The sequence below is a fragment of the Cajanus cajan genome, chromosome 11, assembly GCF_000230855.2.
Source record: "Cajanus cajan strain Asha chromosome 11, NIPB_CcT2T_4, whole genome shotgun sequence".
Taxonomy (NCBI): domain Eukaryota; kingdom Viridiplantae; phylum Streptophyta; class Magnoliopsida; order Fabales; family Fabaceae; genus Cajanus; species Cajanus cajan.
This window is the reverse complement of record NC_138527.1, coordinates 16262734-16283721: the sequence shown is the minus strand read 5'-3', so window position 1 is coordinate 16283721 and position 20988 is coordinate 16262734. Positions and strand designations below refer to the sequence as shown.

Below are 20988 nucleotides of genomic sequence, written 5' to 3'. Positions count from 1 at the left end.
CAATATCCAAAGTATTTACAAGGTGTGGTGCCTAGGGTATTTATAGGGGTGAGAGGCATCTAGGGTTGCATTGGCCAAAATTTACAATGCCAAATGCACACCAAATGAAACCCAAATTAACCCTAGATGCAACTTGGTGGCCAAGGATGGAATCTTTGGGTTTAATTAGGCTACATCTAGGTGCATGATAAGACCATGCAACCTTTGCCCTCCACTTAGGCCTAAGCCTTTCTAAGTCCAAAAATAGGTCCAAACACCACCAAAAATACGTCTAGCTCCCTAATTAAATACCTTAGCCCAAAATTAAAAACTATGATCTAAAGCACCCCATAATACAAGGGTAAAATGGGAAATACAAAAGAAAATAAATCCTATGACTAACATACCCCATAATACAAGGGTAAAATGGGAAATACAAAAGAAAATAAATCCTATGTCTAAGATACCCAAAATACAAGGGTGAAAATGGGAAATTTAAAGATAAGGGCAAAATAAGAATAAATTTTATGCTAATAAAAACGTAGGAGCTAAGGCCCAAAAGTAAGTCCACTCCTTTTAGGGTTTTCAAAACTAACCCATTCCTCTTGCCTCTTTCAAAACATCACCTCTTGGTCTTCTTGGCCTTAGTGTGACTCCATCACCTAGTACTACAAGAATTATGACCATGTACACTAGAATGATCACTCATCTTTGATCAAGAGAAAGAAAAGGTTTTCACAAATTTGTTTCAAAAGAGTTGAAAAAAAAGGTTTTCACAAAGAATGAATGATAAAAAGGTTTTCACAAAAAGGTTTTCAAGGTGCAAGTTTGGTATGAAAGGGTCTAAGTGTACAAAGTGAACTATCAAGGTTCAAGTAAAAAATCACTAAGCCTTTTCACACTTTTCTCACCAAACAATTTTTTTGCACAAAAGTTATGTGTGTGTGTGTGCACAGCCCCCCTAGTAGGCAAATTGAAGCCTTCTAAATGAAACAAATAGACAAAGTAAAGTCCTAGGCAAATATACTACAAAAGCTTTAAAACATGCAAAGGAAAGAACTTAAAGCATATGCTAGTCGGATTCCTATATGAAGCTTTTCAAATCACCTTCAAACTACATGAAATTACTACCAAATTGAAGAGGTTTAAAATGGCCAATTACAACCCAAAATGAAAGAAAGCAAAGGCCAAAATACAAAAAGGCCAAAAATTAAACAAGAAAGAACAAGTAAGAAAAAAGAATATTTTGAGTCTTCAAGTCTTCAAATCTCCACCCCTTCACATGGAACACCCAAGGTTAGCCTTTCAATGGTGTTTGAACTCTTTGATTTAGTGTAATCCTCCAAAGCCCCTTGAACTCAAATCGGGTAGCCCCTCCACTCAATCCACCAAGAAAGTGTGTGGTGTGTAGAAGCTTTCCTCACCTAGGTCAAGAAGAAGACACAACCCAAGAGTACAAGAGGCCAAGGAAGAAAAAATAAAAAGGCACAATTAAAAAGGCTAAACTCAAGTGGATTTGTTGAGACAAACTTAAGAGTAGAAATAAACACTCAAAAACTAAAATTAAGGCACATTAACAAAAGCAAGCACACAAAAGAGTAAATCCTAGAATGGCACTAGAATAGAATTTAAAAAATAGGCTAAAAATTGAATGATGCACTTAATATGTTTGATTTAATGTTTCGTACAGCCATACAATAGTTTGTTCAAAGGTCCAAGAATAACTCCATTGCTAAGGTAGGAAAATTTTGTCCCAAAGTCCACAAGTCTAGCAAGGTTCCCTTTTTCTTGTTTTTGTTTCTTTTGTTTCTCCTTGGGCTTGTCCAAGTCTCGGTTTTGATGTTCCAAGTCCAGCCACTTTTTTTTTTTTTTTGAATTTTGATACTATTATCCTTCTTTTGCTTGGGTTTTACACTTGTGTCCAACAAATGGTTTAGAAATAAATTTTAGGAGTATTCTTGTTAATATTTTGTGATGGCTTAATGAGACAAGATTTGAATGTTTTCTTAAAGTTTTAGTGTGCAAATATACAGCAGAAAAATATGCACATCAAAGTCATATTTTCACACTCAAATCATCAATCAACATATAGGCATGTAAGTGCACTAGGAAATAGTCAAGAATGGCCGAAAATTTTAAAGCAAGAATGTGTAAAAGATATAATCACACATGATATTTTAGTGATATGGAACATGATAGAACTAATTAGCATGCATGATTGACTCTCTGAAGCACATATAAGTCACGGCCAATTCATCAAACATATGGCAGACATGTCATATTTTTCTCATTTCAATGGTTAAGCATAAAACTTGGAATTTCTTTCAAGGTAATTCAAAGAAGACAATCTTATGACAAAACCGGATGGATTAAAAAAAACCATCAATATATCATGCAGGCCAAAATTTCTAGCAACTAAAAAATTTAAAGAAAAATGCAAGAACCTAAATAAGAAAGCCTAAAATAGCAAGATGATTCACAAGGAAGATATGGTATGAATCAATTCAAGAAAGGAGATTTATGGATCATCTAAATATGGCAATTATGATGATTCATTTAAGCACACTTAGAAGACAATCAAGGAGGACATGACATGACCGAATATATGTAGAGAAAAAGAGAATGTTACCCTTGAAGAACCAAGGCTCGAGATACCACTTGATGGCATCCTTACTTGCATGGACAGGAGATGATGAACAAGGAAGAGGACGCCTTACTCCAAGGATCAAGTTCTTCAAGGTGGCACAAGGTTTTAAGGAGGATGATGAAGGAATGGAAGGATTTGGAGGTTGGGTAGAAGGTGTTTAATGAAAGGGTTGAGAAGGTGCACTCTAGGGTTGGCTCACTTCATGGTGATGAAGGCCACTTCTAGGATTTTTCTCTCAAGGTGGAGATGGTAGGGTTTGGACGAAAATAGCCAAGGGAGACTAAGGAAAATATCAAGGCTCAAAGGCTCACTCAGTATTATAATTTCCAAAGTGATTACATGAAGCATTACCTAGGGTATTTATAAGTGTGGGGTGACATCCAAAACCCTACGAAAGGTGACGGCTAGGTCATTATTAGGTCATCATTCCTTCCCTAAATGGGAAGGAAATGCATGCCAAATGACAATCAAATGAACCCTAGAAGGTTCCGTCCACTTACCCTAAAAATGGGTTCTTTTTGGGTTAAGATAGGCTACATCTAGGTGCATGATGGGAGAATGCAACCTAAGTGCCCTTCCACTTGGGCCAATGCTCTTCTTAGCCCAAAAGACCTATTTTTGTCACGCCCAAACACTTACATCACCTACAAAATAAAGCCCTAAATTCTAAGTGCCCCAAAATACAAGGGCAAAAATAGGAAATACAAAGAAAATAAATTCTAAGTCCTAAACACCCCAAAATACAAGGGTAAAATTGGAATGTTAAATAAACTCTATGCTAATTAAACTTAGGAGAGTATTTAGTACTCTATGAACACGTGGAGAGTGTCCCTTGGTGTGTGAGCTCCCTCCTTGATGGAGAAGATTAGGAGGAGTTATCTTTCACTCCTCCTAATCTTCTCCATCATTTTTGGTATCAAGAGCAAGGTCTTCAAGGAGATAAGTGTTCTTCATTTTTGTGTCCGTGTTCTTGTGTTCTTGTGTTTGTCTTGTCTTAATTTGATTTTCAGTTTTCGGATCTATATTGTTGATGTTCTTGTGTTCATAGATCCATTGGTTGATTGTTCTTGATTTTCTTCCTCAATCAACTTGTTCAATGATACAATGTATGTTCAAATCTACGTGGATGATATTGTATTTGGATCTACCAATGTCTCTCTATGCAAAGAATTTGCTAAGACCATGCAAGGAGAATTTGAAATTTCAATGATGGGGGAGCTTACATTCTTTTTGGGGTTGCAAATCAAACAAATAAGTAGTGGAATTTTCATAAGTCAAAGTAAGTATTGCAATGAACTATTGAAAAAGTTTGGTATGGAATGGTGTAAGGAGGTTGCCACACCAATATCAAACACTTGAAATCTTGACTTGGATGAGAAAGGCATAGCTATTGATAACTCAAAGTATAAAGGTATCATTGGATCACTCTTGTACTTGACAGCTAGTAGGCTTGATATAATGTTTGTCGTGCACTTGTGCAAGATTTCAGGCAAATCCAAAAGAATCTCACATGAAATGCGTAAAGAGAATTCTTAAATATCTGAAAGGTACAACTAATGTAGGTCTGTGGTATCCAAAGAGAGTCTCAGTAAGTCTGATAGGCTACTCAGATTCAGACTATGTTGGGTGTAGAATAGATAGAAAAAGCACAAGTGGTACTTGTCACCTACTAGGTAGTGCACTTGTCTCATGGCATAGCAAAAAGTAAGATTGTGTTACTCTAAGTACAACTGAGGCTGAGTATATAGCAGCTGGGAGTTGTTGTGCTCAAATTCTTTGGATGAAGCAACAATTAAGAGATTATGAAAATGAGCTAAATAAAATACCTCTGAGATGTGTCAATATAAGTGCAATAAATTTAACCAAAAACCCAATTTCTCACTCTAGGACAAAACATATAGAGATAAGACACCACTTTTTGAGAGATCATGTTCAAAGAAATGATTGTGTTGTAGAGTTTGTTGAGACTAGTAAGCAATTAGCTGACATATTTACAAAACCTCTACCAAGGGAAAGATTTAATCAATTGAGAAATGAACTAGGAATAGTCAATGAATCTAGTTTGAATTGATTGTGAATTGAGAGTGATTGTGTGATTGTTTGGAATGAGTATGCATAAAAGAGTGTTCAAGGAGTGAATTAGACTTGGAGAAATTTGAAAACTTAAAATTCTAAGAAGCAAAACTTCTCTGGAATAATCGATTATCTTAAAATTTAATTGATTATTTTAAGTGAGCCATAATAATAATCGATTATTTGGGTAATAATCGATTATCTGGGAGATGAAGAATTCCAAGAGCCTCTATAATAATCGATTATTTGGGTAATAATTGATTATCTGGTAAGAAGAATTCCAAGAGCCTCTGGAATAATCGATTATTTATGGCAATAACCGATTATCTAGGAAGAAGAATATGAAAAGCCTCTAGAATAATCGATTATCTTAAGCAATAATCAATTATCTGGGCAAAGTTGGGAAAAACAACCCTCTGGAATAATCGATTATTCCAAAAATAATCGATTATTTAGTGCAAATAGGGTTTTTAAAAGGTTTTACTGATACAAATAATCGATTATTTGTATAAATAATCGATTATCTGCGCGACTTGAGAAATTCCTGAAGCATTTTGAACTGTTTCTATGCGCGCCAAACCCTTAACTTCCCATTACTCTTCAGTTAAGAAACCTCTCCCCACTCAGAAACGTGCTAGGGCATAAGAACCTCCAAAACCTCTCATTTCTTCACATTCTCACAAAATTCCTTGAATAGCATGTTGACCTAATTTTGTGTTAAGTGCATTGTTCATTATTTTGGCTCTCGGTTTGCTTCTCTTTGTGCTTACCTATATGTGCTTTTCTTTTACCTTATTGTGTTCATAATTTGCTATTAGTTCTAGCAAATTTCTTTAGAGTTAGGTTTCTATTGTGTACTTAAGTTTTCAATTCACTTTCCTTTGAAAATCTCTTAAAAATTTTGTGACCTAAAATTTCAAGTGTTTAACCTACTTCTAGTGCACTTTTCTTGTGGATTCAAATTTTTTTAAAAAAAAGGAGGCTGAAAACAGAGGAAATACAGAGCCTAAAACAAAAGAAGAGTTCCAAATTTCAAAAGAAAAAGAGTACAAAAAGGAATCCAAACCAAAACCTAAAGACTAGTGCACTAGTTTCTCATTTTCACTTGAATTTTGACCTAATTTTTGGCTGACTTGTAGTCTCGGTTTCTATAGCTTGGAATCATAAAAAAATTTGAAACAAAAGGCATTTACCTTCTCTGGAATCTTAAATTGAATATAGAAAAAGAAAGAATAAAAAAAAATATAGAGAAAACAATTTAAAAGGAAAAAGGCGAGAGGTGTACAAGCTGAAAAACTTACTTGATTCCTTGTTATTGTTTTGACTACAACTTGTTCTATACTTGTCCAATTGCTTTCAAAAAATTTTTGTTTTGTTCATCTATTCTAGTACCTATGTAGGAACTTTCCTATCTGAGTGCTAGATTTATTTTGGAGTCTTAATTTTCAGTTTTACTTGTTGAACCTCTTTGAGTCTTGTCATATATACATATTACTCTTAACTTTTGGTATAAGCCTTTCAAATTGTGCTTCTATTGCTTGTCTAGTTTTCTTTCAATAATTTCCCTGTGCTGGAAGTGGCCTCAAATCCTTGCTCAAGGATCAAGCATTGCTCAACAAAGACTAGGAAAAGTTTGGACACTAAGACCTAAAAATTTGACCTAATTTAGTGACCAAAACTTCTCCTAAACTTCCTTCACTTGAGTGACCATTCCTTTCACCTTGTGAGGCAGCCACCATTAACCTCTTTGTTGTGTTTCTTTTGCAGGTCCAGTAGCATCATATTGAAGGATTAGTGGCGGATTAAACACTTGATTAAGTGTTGGAAAATTTGCACAACAATCCGTCACTAGTTGGTTGCTAAAGCCGCCACTTTATTGCTTTCCTAGACTAGTTTACATTTTTGCCAAATCTTTTGTATTTTAAACCAATTTGTAAAGCTTTGAGGGAGTATTAAGAAGCTGGTCAGGTATATCTAAATCCTTGTTAGCATCCTCACGTGTAGTGCTAGTGGAAGTGGCTTGGAAATTTCATATGTTTCAAGTTTCCACTTAGGGAACCCGACTAGTTACTTATCTTGCTTCCTTTAAGTTCTTTGTCTTTTAATTGCTTTATTTTGCTGCCTTGAAACGTCTAGACATGTGTAGATTTACTTGCTCACATTTAGTTTAGTCTCAAAAACAAACAAATTGTGAAAAAGCATTCAAAATTTTTGTGAAAAGTTTTGGGGAATTGGAAGTACCACAAAGGAGTTTAGTGATTTCCACTTGAAAAGGTTTGGTTATTAAGTGGCTCTTTGTAGCTCACCTCCCTTGATAGTGCAACTTGTACACTTAGACTTCTAAGTGTTATTTTCATTCCTAGAAAATACCAAAAACATTTTATAACTTTTTTCATAGCATATAAAATCTTATTGCTTAATCATGAGTCAACATTCTCAAAGTAGTAGTGACTTTGAATCTCCTAAAAGTTTTAAAAGAATTGTCAAGGAGGTTGAGGCACTAAAACTTTGGAAGCATGATGAAATACTTCAAAAACAAAAAGAAAAACTTGAAAAGGAAGTACAAATCATGGCTTTAGAACAAGAGATTCAAAAGATTAAGCAACGAGAAGAAAAACTTTTGAAAAGATTGAATAAAAATAAAAGTCCAAAAGGTTCTTCTAGGAGCTCAACCAAGAGCTCCAATGATTCTCAAAATCAAGATAATGATGGTAGTATACAAATGGATGCTTACTATCAACCCCCACCTAGGAGAGTCATTAAAGAACACAAAGTGAGGGAATCAAGGATTGATCTCCCTTACTTTCATGAAAAAGAAAATGTGGACGCCTACTTGGATTGGGAGATGAAAGTGGAGCAAATCTTCACTTGTCATCAAGTAGGTGAGGAAAGAAGAGTTCCTCTAGCCACCCTAGCTTTTCAAGGTGCCATGTATTGGTGGACATCCTTGGAAAGAGAGAGAAGACTTCACAATGATCCTCCCATCACTTATTGGAATGAATTGAGGAGTGCTATGAGAAGAAGGCACATACCTTCTTATTATAGTAGGGAGCTTATGGATAAGCTCCAAAGACTCCAACAAAAGAACATGAGTGTGGAGGAGTATAGACAGAAAATGGATTTATATCTCATGAGGGCTGGAATAAGGGAGGAAGAAAGATTGACCATTGCTAGGTTTTTGAGTGGTCTAAATTTTGATATTAGAGATAGAGTTGAGTTACTCCCTTATAGGGACCTTGATGATTTGGTCCAACTTTGTATAAGGGTGGAACAACAAAATTTGAGGAAAAGTTCTTTTAAAGATAAAACTCAATCTAGCTCATATATGAAGAATGACTACAAGAGGGAGGGTCAACATGACTCTTCTACAAACTCTAGTAAGGGTCAAGAAAAAGAAATAAAAAAAGAAAATGATAAAAATAAAAATGTTGTCACTTCTAGTAGTAAAACTAGTGACATCAAATGTTTTAAATGTCTTGGGAGAGGCCATATAGCTTCTCAATGTCCAACTAAAAAGGTTATGATTTTGAGAGGACAAGACATTTATAGCAGTCATGATGAATCTAGTTCTACCACTTCAAGTGATAGTGAGACTAGTGAGGAAGATCATCCAAGTGAAAAGCTATATCCTGTTGATGGTGATCTTCTTATAATCAAAAAGCTTCTTGGAAGTCAACCTTGTCCCACTTCACTATCACAAAGAGAAAACATCTTTCACACAAGATGTTTAGTTTCCAAAAGAAATTGTTCTCTTATTGTTGATAGTGGATCATGCTCTAATTGTTGTAGTACAAGGTTGGTTAACAAGTTAGCCCTTACCACTATTCCTCACCCTCATCCTTATAAACTTCATTGGCTCAATGAAGGTGAGGAATTGGAGGTAAATCAACAAGTGAAGGTCAAGTTTTCTATAGGGGACTATAAAGACAAAGTTTTATGTGATGTGATCCCTATGGAAGCTTGTCATATTTTGCTTGGTAGGCCATGGCAATTTGATAAACACACTATACATGATGGCCTCACTAACAAAATAACCTTCACTCATAAAGATAAGGAAATTGTTTTTAATCCTTTAACACCATCCCAAGTGTTTGAGGATCAAAAGCAAATGAAAAGAAAAAGAAATAAAGAAAGGAAAGAAGGAGAGAGTGTGGATGAAGGGGACTCCACTAAAACATTTGTGAACAAGGAGAGTTATTTTATTACCAAACAAGCCTTGCAAAGAACTCTCTTTATTCATAAAAGTTTTGACTTTTATCCTAATGCTGCCACTAATCTTAAAGTTGAGAATGAGGAACAAAATCAATTTCAAACAAAGACTTCTCAACTTCGGGATATAGTGAAGAAGGAGAGGACTATTTTTAGTTTTACACCTTATACTACTTCCTTGGAGGTGCACAAGGGAGAAAGTATTTTTGTGGTCTTAATAAAGCACCCAATTTTTGGATTACATTGTTTGGTAGATACAACTTGTAATAATCTATATTCTATGTTTGCTTCTATGGGAAGATCTTATTCTTTTGAACTTAATATGATTCCTTCCCTACAAGACAAATATAGTTTATATGATTATAAGTATCTAGCAAACAATCAAATCCAAAATTGTTTAGGATGTTTTCTAGTAGTTTTTTCTTTATTTTTTAGGAAAAGCTTAGGTTACCATTTAGGGTACTTTAGGCAAGATATAGTAGTGTTTAAAAATCAATCTTTCCATTGTCTTAGTCATAGTGTTCTCACATTTTTAGGTTTTACTTCTAGGTTATGCTTAGGAAAGGAGCCTATTTCTAGAGAGTCTAATATTTTATCCTTCTTTGTTAGGTTAGAAAGTAGGACTCCTCTTAGGATCCATGATTTTTTTTCTTACCATGTCACTTCTTATTCCTTGCATGTTTTACATGTAGGTGCTAATGTTTCTTCCATGCATCCTCTAGATTTGAGGACAAATCCTTTTCAAGAGGGAGGGGATGATGGAATCATACTTGGGAATGCAAGAGGTGACACACTCAAAGATCCAAGAGGAGTTGGCTAGACATGAAGGTTTGGGCCAGTCAGGGCCCAATGGGCCTGATAGGCCTGGGAAGGCCCAAGTTGAACTTTTCATGGGCCATATGTTGTTATAGATAATTTCATATGTTTTGTATATATCATGTTAGTATAGGTATCATATATTTTGGTCTTGTATTTTGGACCACATAGAGTAGCATTTTAGGTTTTAGGCTAGTTGGGCCTAGTTTTGGGCTTCATGGGCCTTTGGGCTTTTGGTACCCAATATTGGGCTCATTTTCATTCTTGTAATTTTTCCTTTCCATTGTAATTGTTTGACCAATGTAATTAGGTCATTAGAATAGGAAAATACAAGGAATACTAAAGTATGCTAATTAGGTTAAACTAGGTTTAATTTGGAAGCCATTTAAGTTACATTTGAGTCACATGTTTTGCACCATTGGTGGCTGAACATGTGACACTCAAATTAACCCTAAATGACTCTCAAATCAAACCTAATTGCACCTTGGTACCTAAATTTTCGGACTTACACATGTGCACCAAAGTTTGAATTCAAATTTCAAATTTGAATTCAAACTTTAGGCGCCAATTTGTGTAGCTTTGGTTTAGGTTCCTATGTGCTTCATTTCCGTGCATACTTAAGTCCTCCCTTCACATTTTTGTATTCACTTTGATCATTATATGAAATTTGAGAGCCTTGTGCCGAGTTTCCTATCAAAGTCTCCGTGAGAGAAAGTGAGCTTCCTTAGGAACCCTACTAGGTTTCCTCCTCTTTGAAGTGAGCCTTCCCTTGCACCTTCCAATCCGTAAAACTTCCTCCATCAAGTGTTCAAAGTTTCGGATTCCATTTCCTTGAAGAAGATCCGTGACTAAGGAGAAACTAAGGAGAAGTTATCTTTCACTCCTCCTAATCTTCTCCATCACTCGTCCTCTTCCAGTCTCCTAGCCATGGACCTAGTGATGGTCCCACATGAAGCTCCAAGGATGGTCCTCCATCATCCCCTCCTTCTTGAGAAGGATTTGACCTCAAATATTTAAGCTCATCCATTCCATTTGTCCATTCAAAAGACGTGAGACCACAATTAGGGAAATAAATTAATGAACTTTAGCTATGTAATCCTTAAGTACACAATTTGTTGAATGAAAATGTTAGGGGCATTGAGGAAGCTCATAAGAAAATTTTGAAAAGTTAGTGACCTTATGCAATTCATTCAACAAATCATCCATCTTAGGGATTGGGTGCCTAAACTTTATTCAATGATGGCTTTTATAAAAGGTGTTCATCCTCTATTGCCATCTTTCTTTGGCACCAAAAGAATGAGAATGGCACAAGGGTTAAGGTTCTCTTGAACCTAGCCCTTCTTTCTCTCCAATGGGATAATTCTTTTCTTTTCTTCTCTTTTTGTTTTTGTTTTTGCTTTTCTCCTCTTCATCTTTCTTGGCATTCAATTTGAGTTGGTCCTCATTCACTTGAAAAAAGTGATAGAGGACACCACACAAATTTCTTTCCCAAGTGTTGAAAACTTATTTTATTTGTGAGGCCATCATGGATTGTTTTCTTGTCAAATTGTCATGGCCTCCCAAGCAAGACATGACTAACCTCTAATGGCACTATGTCACACAAAATTTATTGGTATTTTCCAATGGAGATTGGTATGCTTGCTTGTTGGTCAACTACAATACCTCTTTTCTCATTGATCCATTGCATTTTATAAGGTTTAGGATGAGGTTTCGTAGTTAAGGCTAGCTTATCAACCAATCTAGTACTACAACAATTGGAAGTGGACCCACTATCTACAATGAGAGAACAAGTGTTTTCTAGAACTTTGCATTGTTTGAAACAAGTTCTCTCTTTGAGATTGGTCAATTTCACTAGATTGATTGCTAAGGAGCCTTCTAACCAATAATAAGTCTCCTTCACAAGGTAAGATTTCTTCCTCGGACTCTAATAAATCTAGTGAATCAATAATAAATCTTACCTTGTGAAAGAGACTTATTATTGGTTAGAAGGCTCCTTAGCAATCAATCTAGTGATCGAAGTTGACCAATCTCAAAGAGAGAACTTATTTCACACAAGATGCAAGGTTCTAGAAAACACTTGTTCTCTCATTGTAGATAGTGGGTCTACTTCCAATTGTTGTAGTACTAGATTGGTTGATAAGCTAGCCTTAACTACAAAACCTCATCCTAAACCTTATAAAATGCAATGGATCAATGAGGAAAGAGGTATTGTAGTTAGCCAACAAGCAAACATACCAATCTCCATTGGCAAATATAAAGAAGAAGTTTTGTGTGACATAGTGCCATTGGAGGCTAGTCATGTCTTGCTTGGGAGGCCATGGCAATTTGACAAGAAAACAATCCATGATGGCTTCACAAATAATATAAGTTTCCAACACTTGGGTAAGAAATTTGTGTGGTTTCCTCTATCACCCTCTCAAGTGAATGAGGACCAACTCAAATTGAAAGCCAAGAAATACGAAGAGGAGAAAAGCAAAAACAAAAACAAAAAGAAAAGAAAAGAGTTTTTCCTTTGGAGAGAAGGAAGGGCTAGGTTCAAGAGATCCTTAACCCTTGTGCCATCCTGATTCTTTTGGTGCCAAAGAAAGATGGTAATGGAGAATGTGCACCAATTTTAGAAAGCCATCAATAAATAAAATATAGGAACCCAATCCCTAAGCTAGATGATTTGATGGATGTCTTGCATGGGGCCATTCAATTTTTCAAAATTTGCCTATATGCATGGTTGGTGATGCCTTTTTGGGACTCCCCAATACCCCTAGCACTCTCATTCATCTAGTAAATCATGTACTTAAGGATTGAGATGGAAAATTTTAGTAGTTTATTTCCCTAATTGTGGTCTCACATCTTTGAAGGGACCAATGACATGGATGAGCTTAAAGATTTGAGGTCAAATCCTTCTCAAGAAGGAGGGAATGATGGAGGACCATCCTTGAAGCATCATATAGGGCCTATCACAAGGTCCATGGCTAGGAGAGTAGAGGAAGATGAAGAATACACCACACCAAAAGTCATGATCATCATATGTGTGGATTTTGAGCCCTCTCCTTAGTTTGTTGTTTTCTTTTCCTATTTTGCCTTGTATTTTGGGGTACATTAAATATTAGGATTTTATTTTGTATTTATATTTAGCCTTTGTATTATGGGGCAAAATTAGTCTTAGGATTTATTTTAGGACTTAAACCTTAATTTATGAGGTCAAAGTCCATTTCTTTCTTTTTTTAGGCCTAAGGGTACTTTAGTCTTTTAGGAGGAATGAGAGCCATTTCATTTGGGATGTATTTAGGGCTCATATTTAGGGTGCATTTGGACTCCAAAAATTTGGCCAAATGCTTCCAAGAAACTTTAGATGCCTTTCTCTCCCTATAAGTACTCTAGGTCACCCACCTTGTAGCCACTTTGGAAATTAATGATATTGAGTGAGCCTTGTGCCTCTTTATTCCTTCCTTAGTCCCCTAGGAACTCCATGGCCCCTTATCCTCTCCTTTCTTCCTTGAGTGAGCTTGGGTCTTCCTTGGTTGGCCTTCATCATCCTAAGTGAAGTGAGCTAGCCTAAAGGACCTACACCACCAAACACCTTCCCCTCCTTTCCTCCATTTTGTGCATAAACCTTCACCTACCTAAACACCATCTCCACCACTCCCATACCCTTGAAGAGATCACCCTTCATGTCATCTCAACCTTGGAGAAGAGAAGGAATCAACCATTAACCCTCATGAAGAGGTTGGTTCCATCATGATGCTTTGTTACTGTGGTGTCAAAGATGAGATGATGATGAAATGTGTGTTGTTTCTTTTTCCTAACTTACCCCTGCATGTTTCCATGTGAATTGGACGACGATGATCATACGTGGTATGAGAGCAAGGTAAGGATAGGGATGGAATATTGCAGTAGAGGCCATACAATGGCATTGAAGCTGGATGTTTTGATGACTACTTATTGTTAGTAGATTTGTGTAGATAGTTATAGTTGGAGAATTATTGTATGTATATTGCACATATTCGTTTCATCATTATATGCATGCAATATTGTACCTATTATAAAATTTATAAGTATATGATCTTAAGTTAGTAGTTGTGTCATTTAGAATAAGGATCATGGCGTTACAATATTTATTTATCATAATTATTGATGAATTAAATTTTAATATTTTTAAAATACATTATTGATAAATAAAAATAACCTTATTCTACAATATAAATTATTTATCATAAATCTAAAATATAATTTATATATTTAAAAATATTTATTTATACAAATTTTAAATATAATATTTATATATGATTTATTATAAATATTAATTATATATAATAAATATTTAACATAACTAAGATACCGGTTAATCACTAAAGTTATAATAATATAAGAAGAAGCTGGCATGAATATATACCGCAAAAATGTTTGATGAAAAAAACAAGCAAAATTTCAGGATAAAATAAATAATTTTCTTTTCATGGAGAGAATTAAATAATGAGATAAAAAAAAAGTGAGATAAATTTATTAGTTTAATAAATCAAAGAAGATAATTATATACTTAGAAGAAAAAAAATTGTAACCACCTAAAATTAGTTACATACGGATAATCTATCTAAAATTTGATTTATTTAAAAAAAAAAAAAAAAAAAAGATAAGGTAACCACTAACCACCTAAGATTGTTAGATCCTAACTTAATATATTCGTTTCTGCTTACAGTCTCCTTCATACTGGAGTTCTCACTCTGCAAGGTTTGGTTCCTCAATCCTATGCTTTTTCTATTATAAAGAAAAAACAGGAAAAAAAAAAAGAAGTGAATGTGATGTTACGTTTGTAAGTTTGTAACCCCGTGTTTCTCTGATATCAGTGTGTTAGTTTAGCAACATGAGTCTCCCCAGTGACGGAATAACTATGGAGGACGCAAACGTGGAAGAGTGTGAGATAAAACAAGTGGAGCTAACGGTGCCGAAAACCGACGACCCCACAATGCCGATACTAACGTTCAGAATGTGGGTTCTGGGCGTCGTTTCGTGCATGGCGCTGTCGTTCGTGAACCAGTTCTTTTGGTACAGGACGGAGCCTCTGAGTGTGGGGCCGATAGCGGTGCAGATCGCGGTTGTTCCCATTGGGCATCTCATGGCGAAGACTTTGCCGACGCGGTTGTTCTTGAAGGACACGTGGCTTCAGTTCACGCTCAACCCTGGGCCTTTCAACGTCAAGGAACACGTTCTCATTACCATCTTTGCCAACTCCGGCGCTGGCTCCGTTTACGCCGCTCATATTTTGACTGCGGTCAAGTTGCTCTACAAGAAGCCTCTCCCTTTCTTGCCTGCATTCATTATCATGCTCACTTCTCAGGTAATAATGTTCTACTTTTTATTTTTTATTTTTACGTGAACGATCTTCATTTTCATTTTTTTTTTTTGACTCCGTCTTATCTTCTTAATTCTAATATGCATGCATTGTCGCTTTTTAATAATAATAAAAAACAACCACTTTTAATTTCTTAACTAGTTTAACGTGCTACATAACATTTTTCTTTAATATGTTATTCTTTTTTAATTAGTATGAATCAAATTTGTTATTAATCTGCTCAACCAATTGGACTAATTTCTTTATTTTTTTTATATGTTTGTCTATTTAAGAAAAAAAATTAAAAATATTATTTTCTACTTTTTTTTTATGTGCTCATTAAATTAAGCAAATTTATTTTGTCATTTTCAGGAAGTAACTCATGTTTTTTTCTTTAAAATATTTTTTTAAAATCGATTTTTTTTATTTAAAACAAAATGGTCATCATCATTCATTTACTATATATATATATATATATATATATATATATATATATATATATATATATATCTTCAATTAAAGTCACCACTTTTTCTTAAACTTTAATATGATTGGATTAATGAAAATGGATGCAAGCAACAGTAATGAAATTAATATAATGAAATTTCCGAAATCATTGTTTACCTTTAATTAATTTATTTTTGATGTAAAGTGGTGGTAACGATTTGGTCTATATTTTCCAAACTCCGTACCATTAAATCTACCTTAATAAGGTTTTGTGTAGCAGTTATTGTGCAACAATGGCGTTGTTTATAATCTATTAAAAGCTCACAATAATATATAATGACAACTTCATTATTCGAACATTAATATATTAACCCCTATGTACTAATAAATTATCTAAATATGTAGGATATTTTAATTTAGGAAGTAATTGAGATGACAATTTAAATGCTTTTGTAAATTATTGCATTTGAAGGTACTTGGCTTTGGTTGGGCGGGACTCTTTAGGAAGTTTCTAGTTGAGCCAGGGGAAATGTGGTGGCCTTCAAATTTGGTTCAAGTCTCCTTATTCGGGTAATTTAACTTTTCTGTTACTTGACAAATTTTTTTAACTTACATTCCAATAATAGCATTATATAAACTATATATGCTGATTCATCTTTAAACTATTCCAGAGCTCTACATGAGAAGGAAAAAAGAGCTAAAGGCAGTTCAACCCGTACTCAATTTTTCATCATTGTTATGATCACTGGCTTTGCTTATTATGTTCTTCCAAACTACCTTTTTAACATCATGTCAACTGTTTCTTGGGTGTGTTGGTTTGGCTCCAAGTCTATCTTTATTCAACAACTGGGTTCTGGCATGAAGGGTCTTGGAATTGGTACATTTGGGTTGGATTGGTCCACAATTACCTCTTACCTTGGAAGCCCTTTAGCTAGCCCATGGTTTGCCACTGCTAATATTGCTGCTGGGTTTGGTATCATAATGTACGTGTTTACACCCATATATTATTGGAAAAATGCTTACAATGCCAAAACTTTCCCAATATTTTCAAGCGACCTTTTCATGGAAAATGGTTCAGTGTATGACATTTCTCGCAAGTTGACTCCAACTTCCATCTTGATAAACATGCATATTCCAGCATTGGGCCTGTTCATCTCAGCACTTTCTTTGCAATGACATATGGTCTTGGATTTGCTGCACTTTCTGCTACTGTTGTGCATGTTCTTCTCTTCCATGGAAGGTAATGACTACTAATCCAAACATTTGATGGAAAATGTTTTGTTAATTATGTTTCCCTTTATAATTATTTTCCTCAAATAATTCCTTCTCATTGTATTAGTACCACATGCAAAATCCCCAATATTACATTTGTAGTCTAATGATATATTTGTATAAGTTTTTTTTTTATATATATAAACACTTATAAGAGAGAAAAATAAAAAAAAAATCAAAATAAGTTTTTACGTAAACTAAAAATAACTCATACATGAGATTAAAGTAATATTTTAAAGAAAAAAATTCTCTTATATATAATCTAATTTTAACTTATGATAAAATTAATTTATTTCATTTTTTTTCTTCTAAAAGTGTTTTCAGATAAGTTTAAATAATTAGACCTTAATTCCATTATCTCTTTTTGGTTCCATAAGTTCAGCATAAACTGAATTCCACTTAAAATTGCCTCATGCAGTGATATATGGAAGCAAAGCAAAAGGGCCTTTGGAGGTAGTAAGAAAATGGACATACACACAAGACTTATGAAGAGATACAAATCAGTCCCCATGTGGTGGTTTCTCATCATCTTAGTGGTGAACATTGCTCTTATTTTGTTTACTTCTGTGTACTACAAGACATCATTTCAGTTGCCATGGTGGGGTATACTACTAGCATGTGCAATTTCCGTTTTCTTCACTCTTCCTATTGGTATAATTTCAGCCACTACAAATCAGGTACTATAAATAATTTACTCAAAAAGCATGCTGATTTTATACTGATGAAAATTTTGGAACTGATATTCTCTTTTTGCTTTATCAGCAACCGGGTTTGAACGTCATAACAGAATACCTCATTGGCTACATGTATCCAGGGCGCCCTGTTGCCAACATGTGCTTCAAGGTGTATGGTTACATTAGCATGGTTCAAGCACTAACCTTCTTGCAAGACTTCAAACTTGGTCACTACATGAAGATTCCTCCAAGAATAATGTTTATGGCACAGGTAATGTATGCTCAATTTTATTTTTTAACTTCTAAGTGTCAAAGTTCCCTCATTCCTTGGATATTAGTTTGAGTTTGGTCCCTCAAGCATAAAAAGTTTTTTCTGGTATCTTAAAGAGTATTGGTTAGACCAAATTAATTATTTTGACAAGAATAATGCAACATGTAAAAATAAAAAATACATAACATTTTATATAATATTACTTTTATATTTGTCTCTCTGCATCTCTTCATTCATTATAAGAAGAAATATTTATTAATAATAGAAAGAGATAAATATTAAAGTTACGTTGTACATGTGGTATTACTCTTTGACAATTTACTTCATTAACTGATGCTTAACAAATTGTGAGATATCGTGTTAGACAGGAGTTTACGATGTTAGCCAAAATTACTAAGATAAAATTGAGATACTTGAAGAGATTTAAACTAAGGAGAGCAAACTGAAACCAACAAAATAAATAAGGGATTAACATTGTGTATTAGCCACTTCAAACCAGTTTTATGTTAAAGTTGAATGTATTACAGGTGGTAGGAACATTGATAGCAGTAGTTGTATACACAATAACAGCATGGTGGTTGATGGGGACAATTCCCCACCTTTGTGATGTAGCCAATCTGCCACCTGATAGCCCTTGGACTTGCCCAATGGACAGAGTGTTCTACGATGCATCAGTTATCTGGGGTCTTCTTGGGCCACGCAGGATATTTGGAAACGAAGGTGAATATGGCCAAGTGAATTGGTACTTCGTTGGTGGAGCCATTGCTCCCTTACTAGTGTGGCTTGCCAAGAAGGCATTTCCAAGTAAGAAATGGATAGGTCTTATTCACATGCCTGTGTTATTGGGTGCAACAGGGATGATGCCCCCAGCAAGTGCAGTGAACTTCACAAGTTGGATATTTGTTGGCTTTATCTCAGGTTTTGTGGTCTATAGGTACAAACCAGAATGGTGGAAACGCTACAACTATGTCTTGTCTGGTGGCCTTGATGCTGGAACTTCCTTCATGGCTGTCTTGTTGTTCCTTGTTTTGGGATCTACTACCCTTTCCTGGTGGGGTAATGATGGGGAAGGTTGCCCTTTGGCTTCTTGCCCCACTGCACCTGGCATTGTTGTTAATGGTTGCCCGGTTCACTGAACATCACCTTCAATTCTTTGTATAGATTTATTAACTTTTCACAACAATTATGGTTTCCTTCTAGGAATTTTTTTAATTCTGTTAAAGTTTGTTTGCTCTATTTTTTTACTTGAAGTGTCATGCTACTTGATAACATTAGTGTAGATTCTAAAATTAATTATCAAAGTGGGTTCTCACAATGGAACATCACTTATGTTACGTTATTTTTATTTTTTTTCATTTAAAATATGTTCTTGTATTTTATGTGGTGCTCATGAGAAAGACGCAATAGCTAGTGACATTAAAAGGTTGCTGAAGAATGTTAGTACTAGTTAAGAAAAGTTAATATTGTGTTGAAAATACTTGTGATGAAAGGATGCGAATATGCTAAGGTTAAATAGCATATGTGGTCGATCGATGGACCATGATAATTACCGACTATAAGAGGTAAAATGGTTACAGTACTAGTTAGTTATAATAAAAAATTAACTTTCTAAAATTTCAAGATGGTTTTATAGTTTTTTACCTTTATTACTTAAGGTATAGAGGTGATTATTATGTAGTGGATTTTACGGTACCGTCAAGGGTAGATATTGCTGTAGATTTTAGATTTGTTCCGAGACCGGTCCTCAAATACCATAGACAGAGTTGGGTGCACAATTTAGAGATTTTGATTTGTGGCAACTACAAAAGTATTATTTTACATCACTATTTTTATACCAGTTAACGTAAAAAAGATGTAGAAATAAAATGCGGTGGCATTTTTATAAATAAATGTGAATTTGATGTATCGTCGCTTCGAACAAATTGAACGTCCAAATCCCTAATCACATTCTCCCAAGCTGGAGTGTTCTCACGACAAGAAAAATTGTTATTATCTATGGAATATTACCTACGGAATTTTTTTTGTAGATAATATTTAGTTATCTTCGGAATATTACCTACGGAATTTTTTCCGATATAACTTTTAGTTATCTACGGAGTATTACTTACGGAATTTTTTCCGTAGATAATGTTTAGTTATCTACGGAATATTACTTACAGAATTTTCCGTAGATAACCCACGAAAGTTGTTATCTATGGAATTTTCCGTAGATAACCCACGAATAATAATAATACTAATAATAATAATGATCATAATAATAATAATTATAATAATTAAAAATAATAATAATAATTATAACCATAATATTAATAATAATAGTAATAGTAGTAGTAATAATAATAATAATAATAATAATAATAAGTTTCGTGGGTTGTCTACCGAAAACTCTGTACGTAACGTTACCTACGGAATATTCCGTAGATAACCCACGAAAAGTGTTATCAACGAAATTTTCCGTAGGTAACGTTACCTACGGAGTTTTCCATATATAAGTCACAAAAGTTGTTATCTACGAAATTTTTCGTAGGTAACGTTACCTACGAAAAATTCCATAGATAACTCAATAATAATAATAATAATAATAATAATAATAAGTTTTGTGGGTTATCTATGGAAAATTTCGTAGGTAATGTTACCTACGAAGTAAATAACTCACCAAAGTTGTTATCTACAAAATTTTCTGTAGGTAACGTTACCTACGGTAAATTTCGTAGATAAACCAATAATAATAATAATAATAATAATAATAAAAATAATAATAATAATAATAATAATAATAGTAATAATAAAAATAAAAATAATTATAATAATAATAGTAATAATAATAATAAGAATAATAATAATAGTAATAATAATAATAGTATAAGTATGAGATTGTATAGTTTAGGATAACTTAAATGAATTAATTTGTGTTACTTATACTGATAGCATGCATTTGCTTCTCAGTAGCTTATCTTATCAGAATTCCACAGTTAAGCCTGCTTGACTTGGAGTAGTATAGGGATGGGTGACCTTCTGGGAAGTCTCCCAGAAAATGTGCAGTAAAGACAAGACATGTTAAAAAGTGAAGTGTCATGAAATAATGTAACGACCCGCCATGGCCGTCACACCACGGAACAACACTACACACTACTGGAATATATATACTAAAACAGTATAATAAAATAATTACAACACAAGTTGCTAATCAAGCAACCAACAACAACCAGCTATATACAACAAAATATGTTACTATAGGGTAGCCTACAAAAAAATCCAACTTTAGGCACCTCCT

At 34.3% G+C, this 20988-nt stretch overlaps 1 pseudogene across 1 annotated transcript; it reads left to right on the top strand.

Annotated features, from left to right (window-relative positions):
• Positions 1-13608: 13608 nt before the first annotated feature.
• LOC145953170 (oligopeptide transporter 9-like) lies at positions 13609-20480 on the top strand (annotated as a pseudogene). The gene is made up of 6 exons (XR_014430723.1): positions 13609-15056; positions 15970-16067; positions 16169-16737; positions 17188-17446; positions 17532-17714; positions 18242-20480. The product of XR_014430723.1 is annotated as an oligopeptide transporter 9-like (transcript).
• The last annotated feature ends 508 nt before the right edge of the window (positions 20481-20988 follow it).